The sequence below is a fragment of the Oncorhynchus masou genome, chromosome 28, assembly GCF_036934945.1.
Source record: "Oncorhynchus masou masou isolate Uvic2021 chromosome 28, UVic_Omas_1.1, whole genome shotgun sequence".
NCBI lineage: Eukaryota > Metazoa > Chordata > Actinopteri > Salmoniformes > Salmonidae > Oncorhynchus > Oncorhynchus masou.
This window is the reverse complement of record NC_088239.1, coordinates 76,500,334-76,510,519: the sequence shown is the minus strand read 5'-3', so window position 1 is coordinate 76,510,519 and position 10,186 is coordinate 76,500,334.

Below are 10,186 nucleotides of genomic sequence, written 5' to 3'. Positions count from 1 at the left end.
GGGTATAACAATTAGGTGACACACATGTAAAATCCATTTGTCATCCATCCCCATTGGGAAAGGCAAAGCACTCACAAACGAAGAGACATATGGTTATTGACCTTCATAAATCAAACAATAGCTACAAACAATAGCTAAAAGCCTAAATATACCACTTACCGATATTGAGGCAATAATGAAGAAGTTTAAAACTAGTGGAACAGTGGTAAACTTGCCTGGTAGAGGACGCATGTGTATGTTGTTACCACGCAGATGGGAGGCAATGTAAAAGTCAAAAGGACACAGTTGGAGAATTCAAAAACTTAGTTGCATCTTGGGGTCACCAAGTCTCATAATCTATAATTAGATGCCACCTCTATGCTAATAGGACCTTTGGCGGGGTTGCCAGAAAATATACTTTATTGAAAGCAACCAACACATGTAAACGCATAGAGCTTGCTAAATGGCATCGGCACTTGGATTTGAACCAGGTGATATGGGGATATGTGACTAAAATAGAGGTCTTTGGCCATGCACATCAGCGATTGTTTTGATATCAAAAGATGGAGGCATTGCAGAAAATAACCTCATACATACTGTAAAATATGATGGGGGACATTTGATGTTATTCGGCTGTTTCACTTCCCCTGGTCCTAGGGGCCTGTTAAAGTCAACGGCATCATGAATTTTACCCAGTACCAGGACATTTTAGCCAAAAACCTGGTTGCCTTTGCTAGGAGGCTGAAACTTTGCCACAAGTGGATCTTCCAGCAGGACCACCCCAAGCACACTGTCACGCCCTGACCTTAGAGAGCCTTTTTAAGTCTCTATTTGGTTTGGTCGGGGTGTGATTTGGGGAGGGTATTCTATGTTTTTGTTTTCTATGATTTTGTATTTCTATGTTTTGGCCGGGTATGGTTCTCAATCAGGGACAGCTGTCTATCATTGTCTCTGATTGGGAACCAAACTTAGGCAGCCCTTTTTCCCACCTGTCTTTGTGAATAGTTAACTTTGTTTGTGGCACTTAGCCTTTATTAAGCTTCACGTTTGTTTTTGTATTGTTAATTGTTTTTGTCGGCGTAATCCTAATAAAAAGGAGTATGTACGCTCACCACGCTGTGCTTTGGTCCTCTTCTTCAGAAGCCTGTGACACACACATCAAAATCCACAAAGAAATAGGACCCGTCAATAAGTGCAGACCGAAGGATATCAAGGATCTGGAAAGATTCTGTAAGAAGAAATTATCTAAGATCCATCCCAACGTGTTCTCCAGTCTCATAAAACATTATAGATCCATCCCAACATGTTCTCCAGTCTCATAAAACATTATAGATCCATCCCAACATGTTCTCCAGTCTCATAACACATTATAGATCCATCCCAACATGTTCTCCAGTCTCATAACACATTATAGATCCATCCCAACATGTTCTCCAGTCTCATAAAACATTATAGATCCATCCCAACATGTTCTCCAGTCTCATAAAACATTATAGATCCATCCCAACATGTTCTTCAGTCTCATAAAACATTATAGATCCATCCCAACATGTTCTCCAGTCTCATAAAACATTATAGATCCATCCCAACATGTTCTCCAGTCTCATAAAACATTATAGATCCATCCCAACATGTTCTCCAGTCTCATAAAACATTATAGATCCATCCCAACATGTTCTCCAGTCTCATAAAACATTATAGATCCATCCCAACATGTTCTCCAGTCTCATAAAACATTATAGATCCATCCCAACATGTTCTCCAGTCTCATAAAACATTATAGAAAACATCTCAGTGCCATTGACATTGTAAGGGAGGCTGCACAAAGTACTGAAAACAGGTGTCAATAATTTTGACAACTATCCATTTGAGAATTTTTTGTATTACTTGTTAAACAAAATTGCTTTCTCTGAGCAATTTTATTAGTATAAAATAACATATTTTTCAAATTTTCGGAGCAATATGTCACAGTATTTGTATTATTTATTTTATAGTATTTTTTGCTCATCTTAATCAAAGGTACCAATAATTTTGGAGATGACTGTATACACACACACACACACACACACACACACACACACACACACACACACACACACACACACACACACACACACACACACACACACACACACACACACACACACACACACACACACACACACACACACACACACACACACAGAACCCTTGGAAAAGGGAGATGTTTCCTCCTTTCCTCACTCAGTACGGAGAGAACAGAGCAACACATCCTGGTCTCAGAGCGTTATTCTGAACGGAAATTCAAGAAGCATTATTTAGTATGACATGTTACATTTGCCGATGTCCATCACCTATTTCATATGATATGTTACAAATTACAATACATGTTATGAATTTGCAAACGTATGATATGTTATGAATTCTAGCTCTAGCTTGCTAACGTTAGGTAGGCTAGGGGTTAAGGTTAGAGTTAAGTTTAGGAGTTAGGTTAAAGGGTTTAGGTTAGGTTTAGGGGAAGGGGAAGGGTTAGCTAAGTGGTTAAAGCTGGGGTTAGGGGAAGGATTAGCTAATATGCGAAGTAGTTGCAAAGTAGCTAAAAAAGTAGTAAGAAGTTGCTAATTAGCTGAAATGCTGAAGTTGTCCGTGATGACATTCGAACTCGCAAGCTTTAGGTTGCTAGATGTTCATGTTATATGACCACCTATCCTCCCCGACCAACCACCCTACTTTCCTTTTTGCCTTAAGTAACCATCTGTCTTATGTAATCGTACCAAACGTAATACTAATCTGAGTGTCCCAGGTTAACGTTTACTATGTTACGTCTAGTCTTTGAGACCAGGCTGAGCAACAGGATGTGACACTGGGATCACAGTAAGCCTCAAACCACTGACTCTGCTGTGTGGTCCCTGTTAAGACGTGGTGTCAATTTTTATATTCAATTGACATTCTATTGGTAACGATGGGGCAAACAATGGCAGTGACTTCACAATGCATTTATCACCCACATTCATTAACGTGGGTACGCACTCACGCACACACATTGAAGTAAAAGAGAAGTTGAGAAGTTAAACATTTTAATATATAGACTCCCCTAGCCACACACACACACACACACACACACACACACACACACACACACACACACACACACACACACACACACACACACACACACACACACACACACACACACACACACACACACACACACACACACACCGTTTCTCTTGTACACACAGACCCCTACCACCGAGTTGAAAGAACTCTTGGCCTTGCTGTCTTTCTTTCCTAACCTTGTGCATTTTGTCTGTAATTATCTATCAAGTATCTATATAAATACTATGCTGTGCCGTGCAGCCTTAAGGTGAAGTGCAATGGGAATGGTTGTCTTTGTTAGTTTGTAAATTGTTGAACACTATATGCACCTGGAGTTTTTCCACATACAAGGCCACAAAGAGCAAATCAAATTTTCCATTAAAATGGTTGTGGGTGAAATAAGTTCTTAACTGTGTTTTTTTACTAACTATTTTCTGTCCTGTTACATCTGGCAAATTATTATTATGTTTGGTACTATATTCACAAGTATGTGATACATTTTCTCAACTTTAAGTGCGAAACTCCAAAATGGTCACACTTGTAACACAGCCAGTACTTCATTCAAAACCTATCATTGTGTATTAATTTGGATTGTAAACATCTCTCATAACACAACCATTGATTCAAAATACAAAACATAGAACATAGGTTGAATCACCAAAGCAAAACCTATTTTCAATTTAGTATTCCTAACAACCTGTTAATCCAAAAGCAAATAATGCTAGATACAGTGTGTGTTTCAAATGACCCTTAGAAGTTTTGAAAGTAATATGCTACAGTTCTGAAACAGTATATTACAGCAGATTACAGTAAATTACAGTATATTACAGCATATTACAGTAAATTACAGTAGATTACAGTTTTCACAATAGGTAATACGTTTACATTACCCAATAAAATGTCCATAATATCTATCCAAAGTGTAGTCAAAAGTGTGATCAATGATTTTATTTTTCAGATATAATTGCAATATAGGTGTCCTGTCTGCAATCAAGTGTAATAATTTAAATTAAACACATTAAATTAATAAAAATAAAACATTACATTTAGCACGCATTAATTTGCATCAAGCCTGTCCTGAGCATTTGGCCATAAATTCTCATCCACATTACAGTGAATGTCCTCATTGTTCAAGTGCCACAGGAAACAGCTTTTGGCACGGCGAATCCAAGCATAACATTGGTCTGTATTGATGTTGTCGCATGCCTAATCCATGGTCAGAAGGAGGGTGGCACGCTCATGGGGATGTCGATCGTACACCTTCTACCTCCGTGCTGAAATATTCCTCAATAGGGTTGACGAAAGGAGAGTATGGGGGCAGGTATAGGTTCACGAATCAGAGATGGGCCCGAAACCATGTCTGAACCACCTCTGCATGGTGGAACGTGACATGGTCCCACACAATGACATAGGTGACCCCTTCACCTTGACAGGCCTGCTCAATTTAATTGAAAACCACATTGAGGTGTGCAGCATTGTAGGATCCAAATAATGACCTACGTCCTACCACACCATCTTCAGAGATAGCTGAGCACATATTTGTCCAGGCACAACGGTTATCCGTTGGCTGATGAGGTTCCGCCCAAGGCGTCAAGTTTTGGCCAGGTTGAAGCCTGTTTCATTAACAAAGATATACTTGTGATGGTTCACAGCAGCATCAAGCACCATCACTCTCTAAACATATATTTGGGTCAGTTATTTTTACAGTATAGTTCCAATATGATATTGTGAAGTAGCATGTGATTCAAATTGTAACCATTATACAGTATATACTGCTGTACCTGAACATACTCAGCCCGCAGTTGTTTCCCCCAGTCGTTGTTTAACTCAAAAGGCACCAGGTAAATGTGTTTCATAGATAGCTGGTGCCTCTTCAAAAGGTGTGCGAATGTTGGTAGGCTGATGGATGCCACATTGGCAAAGGTGTCATCGTTCTCCTCAATGGCCTGCTTTATTTGGGACAGCCGTATGTCATTCCTGGCCCTCACCATTTCCACCACGGCCCACTCCTGCTGGTCGGTCAGCACACGGCCACCACCATGGGGTCTTCTCTCAATTCTGAGGGGAGAACAGAGTATACTGTCAACATATCATACTGTAATAATTTTGGAACATGTTTTGTGAATTGACGTGCGTTACAATAAATTGTGTAATATACTGTAAATGTAATGGTAAAGCATAGTGCATATCCTGCACACTTTGCGAAGTGTTCTCATGATCGAATTAACAGTTGATCTTATCAGTCTCTGACATGTTTTTTTGTTTGGGGGTGGAGCTATATTTTGGTTCCAAGATGGCGTAGCAGTTAGGCGTCCTTTGTCCTCGTCTTGTCCCGTGTATATATATTTTATATCTTTTTATCTTTTTCTTCGCATATCTTTTTCTATATTTTTTCTAAAACCTCAACTTCAAAACACTCTCCTGCAACCCGCCTCACGAAATGTGGTGGGGATCTGTGTTTTTTCAAAAATATTATTCACCTCGTATCTGAAATCCACAACAGAAGCTAGCCAGAAGTTAGCCAGCTCACTAGCTAACGTTAGTATTCAGCTAACCACGGCTAGCGGTCATCAGCTATCCTTTAGCTCAGAAAGCTATCACCAACTCAGACCAGAGCATACCGGACCTATTTTCTCTCCATATCCCCGGATTTCTATCGCAAGTTCTGGACATCGGGCCTTCGCGACTGGAATACCGACGTTATCTGCCCGAGGGAGTTATTGTTCAATTTAAATGTTTGAATATGAAATTATTTGTGATGGGATGAAATGTGATTTTAGCTTCTAAAACGTGAGATTTGGGTTTTCATGAGTGAATTAGGCCCGACTCAGTGGCCCGCCCACGTGAAGAGACATAGGTTGTAAACTATGAAACACACCCCTTTTCTCCCTTCCTATATATAGCCTTGACGACAATATAACCTCCTGTTCCGAGGATGTGAGGACGACGGTCCGATGTCAGAATGGTTCAGATAATAGCTACAGAATGAAGCCAACATCAGCATGAGCTTTGGTTGCAAATGGTATGAACTTTGAACTCTTATTCACTATAGAAGTGATACCTCCGAGCCGTTGAGTTAGCAACAGCAGCTGCAAACGCAGGTTAGGAAGGAACAGACAGAGTATCCCGTCTACCACACAACCGGGGCGGCAGGGTAGCCTAGTGGTTAGAGCGTTGGACTAGTAACCGGAAGGTTGTGAGTTCAAAACCCCCGAGCCGACAAGGTACAAATCTGTCGTTCTGCCCCTGAACAGGCAGTTAACCCACTGTTCCCAGGCCGTCATTGAAGAATAAGAATGTGTTCTTAACTGACTTGCCTGGTTAAATAAAAAAAATAAAAAATGTAAAAATTAACTTGTAAGTCGCTCTGGATAAGAGCGTCTGCTAAATGACTTAAATGTAAATGTAATGTAACAACGATGTTACTACAACATATTCAATTGACCACCAGAGACATTCTTCAAAGGACAAAGGACTCGGTTTGGCAACAAGGCCTTCCATCTACCACCAACCTACCGAAGAGCAGCTCAGAGTAAATATTTATTGCATTTTCCTTTTCCAAATGGGCAGTAATTTAGAATGCATAAAATACTGTATTTACGATAGCACAGCTTCGCCCTTTGTTCCACAGTCTTCCCGCTCTTTCACTCAAACCCAGACCCTTTTCTTTTGTGTAACAAGTTGTCATATCTGTTCTGCCCGCTAGGGACGTTTTCCTTTATGACGTAATTTGTAATCAAGTTATGATTAATTATGTGTATGTGTAATTCTTTGTGATTAGTTAGGTATTTAGCAAATAAAAAATTAAACCCAATTTTGTATTGCTGATTCAACTTGCTAGCCAGGGTTCGTGAAGCTCCATTGCACCCCAGTATTTCTACTTTGCATACTCATCTACTGTCAAATCTACCATTCCAGTGTTTTAATTGCTATATTGTATTTACTTCGCCACTGTGGCCTATTTATTGCCTTCACCTCCGTTATCTCACCTCATTTGCTCACATTGTATATAGACTTATTTTCTACTGTATTATTGACTGTATGTTTGTTTTACTCCATGTGTAACTCCTCCCTCACACTTGTGTAATCAATTTCTATGTTTTTGATAGGAGAGATTCTTCTACAGCTTCTATCAGCACAGTTAGTTTCTGTTATTACCATTTCTCTTATAACTGAAGGATCTTGCGTTTGCAACGCACAAGCATGTATACTGTATGTTTGCGCTGCTATGCTGGTTTTGCTGGTGTGTGTGTGTGTTTATGTATGTGTGTGTGTGCGTGTATGTATGTATGGGCATGTGTGTGGGTGCATGTGTGTGTGTCTGTGTGTTTGTGTTTGTCTGTGTGTGTGGGAGGGAGTGAGGGGATATGTGTGTGTTTTAGGGCTTCTGGAAAGGCCTTATCTGTCCAGCACCTGGGCTGTGAAGACAGGAAAGGGCAGGGGAGAGAGGCAGTCTGCGCTGTACCTAACAACACTGGCCAGACTGCCTGGTACTTCCCAAACTGGGCCAAAACAACAACAAGAGCACATTATAACAATCAGCAATACGGATACTTTGTCAATGGTCATCTTTCCTGGAAGTGTTTGTGTGTGTGTGTGTGTGTGTGTGTGTGTGTGTGTGTGTGTGTGTGTGTGTGTGTGTGTGTGTGTGTGTGTGTGTGTGTGTGTGTGTGTGTGTGTGTGTGTGTGTGTGTGTGTGTACATGTGAATATGCAGGTGTTTGAGGGAGATAGAGTGATGGGTCTACCAACAAAGGCTTGAGGTTCTTCACTGTATGCCGTAGATGAATGAAAATCTTTGTATTCTATCACCATGACAACCCTGAATGTCCTCTGTGATCTGGGGAAGAGTTGTCAATCAACATGAAAAGAGACACAAACATTTCCTCTATACTGTACATGAAGCATAGTCAATAAACAGTGTAGACATACTCACTTTTTCATTCAACACCAAACACACACTTATATATATATATATACATCCAAACACACACGCACATGCACACGCACACACACACACGCACACGCACACGCACACACACACACTCACGTGAATGTCGAGCTTCATCTGTGTCTTCTCTTGCCCCCTGATTGTGATTCATAGTGATATTGGGGGCTGAGAGGTTTAACGTATTATCTTATAGTACAACACTGTACTGTATAGTATCTAACAGTACAACATTGTACTGTATAGTATCTAACAGTACAACATTGTATAGTATATATATTTTTTATTTATTTCATCTTTATTTAACCAGGTAGGTAAGTTGAGAACAAGTTCTCATTTACAACTGCGACCTGGCCAAGATAAAGCAAAGCAGTGCGACACAAACAACAACACAGAGTTACACATGGAATAAACAAACGTACAGTCAATAACACAATAGAAAAAAATCTATGTACGGTGTGTGCAAATAAGGTAAGATTAGGGAGGTAAGACAATAAATAGGCCGTGGTGGCGAAGTAAATACAATTTAGCAATTAAAGACTGGAGTGATAGATGTGCAGAAGATGAATGTGCAACTAGAGATACTGGGGTGCAAAATAAATAAATAACAATATGGGGATGAGGTAGTTGGATGGGCTATTTACAGATGGGCTATGTACAGGTGCAGTGATCTGTGAGCTGCTCTGACAGCTGATGCTTATAGTTAGTGAGGGAGATATGCGTCTCCAGCTTCAGTGATTTTTGCAAATCGTTCCAGTCATTAGCAGCAGAGAACTGGAAGGAAAGGGGGCCAAATGAGGAATTGGCTTTGAGGGTGACCAGTGCTGCTGGAGCGCATGCTACGGGTGGGTGCTGCTATGGTGACCAGTGAGCTGAGATAAGGCAGGGCTTTACCTAGCAGAGAACTGGAAGGAAAGGGGGCCAAATGAGGAATTGGCTTTGAGGGTGACCAGTGCTGCTGGAGCGCGTGCTACGGGTGGGTGCTGCTATGGTGACCAGTGAGCTGAGATAAGGCAGGGCTTTACCTAGAAAATAGTTATAGATGACCTGGAGCCAGTGGATTTGGTGGTTGCAGTGGTGGGTGGTATAAGGGGCTTTGGTGACAAAACGGATGACACTGTGATAGACTGCATCCAATTTGCTGAGTAGAGTGTTGGAGGCTATTTTATAAATGACATCGCCGAAGTCAAGGACTGGTAGGATAGTCAGTTTTACGAGGGTATGTTTGGTAGCATGAGTGAAGGATGCTTTGTTGAAGGATTTAATTTTGGATTGGAGATGCATAATGTGAGTAAGGAGAGTTTACAGTCTAACCAGACACCTAGGTATTTGTAATTGTCCACATATTGTAAGTAAGAACTGTCCAGAGTAGTGATGCTGGACGAGTGGGCAGGTGAGGCCAGCGATCAGTTGAAGAGCATACATTTAGTTTTACTTGCATTTAAGAGTAGTTGGAGGCCACGGAAGGAGAGTTGTATGGCATTGAAGCTTGTCTGGAGGTTAGTTAACACAGTATTCAAAGAAGGGACAGAATTATACAGAATGGTGTCGTCTGCGTAGAGGCGTATCAGAGACTCACCAGCAGCAAGAGTCACATCATTGATGTATACAGAGAAAAGAGTCGGCCAGAGAATTGAACCCTGTGGCACCCCCATAGAGACTGCCAGAGATCCGGACAGCAGGCCCTCCGATTTGACACACTGAACTCTGTCGGAGAAATAGTTGGTGAACCAGGTCAGGCAGTCATTTGAGAAACCAAGGCTGTTGAGTCTGCCGATAAGAATGTGGTGAATGACAGAGTCGAAAGCCTTGGCCAGGTCAATGAACACGGCTGCACAGTATTGTCTTTTATCGATGCCGGTTATGATACCGTTTAGGACTTTGAGCGTGACTGAGGTGCACCCACGACCAGCGTGGAAACCAGATTGCATAGCGGAGAAGGTACGGTGGGATTCGAAATGGTTGGTGATCTGTTTGTTAACTTGGCTTTCCACGCTGGTCGTGGGTGCACTCTATGAAACTCTATGTTCTTTTTTTCTATGTTTTGGCCGGGTATGTTGCTCAATCAGGGACAGCTGTCTATCGTTGTCTCTGATTGGGAATCATACTTAGGCAGCCTTTTTTCCTTTTTGTATTTGTGGGTAGTTGTCTTTGTTAGGGGCATTATAGCCTAAGTAAGCTT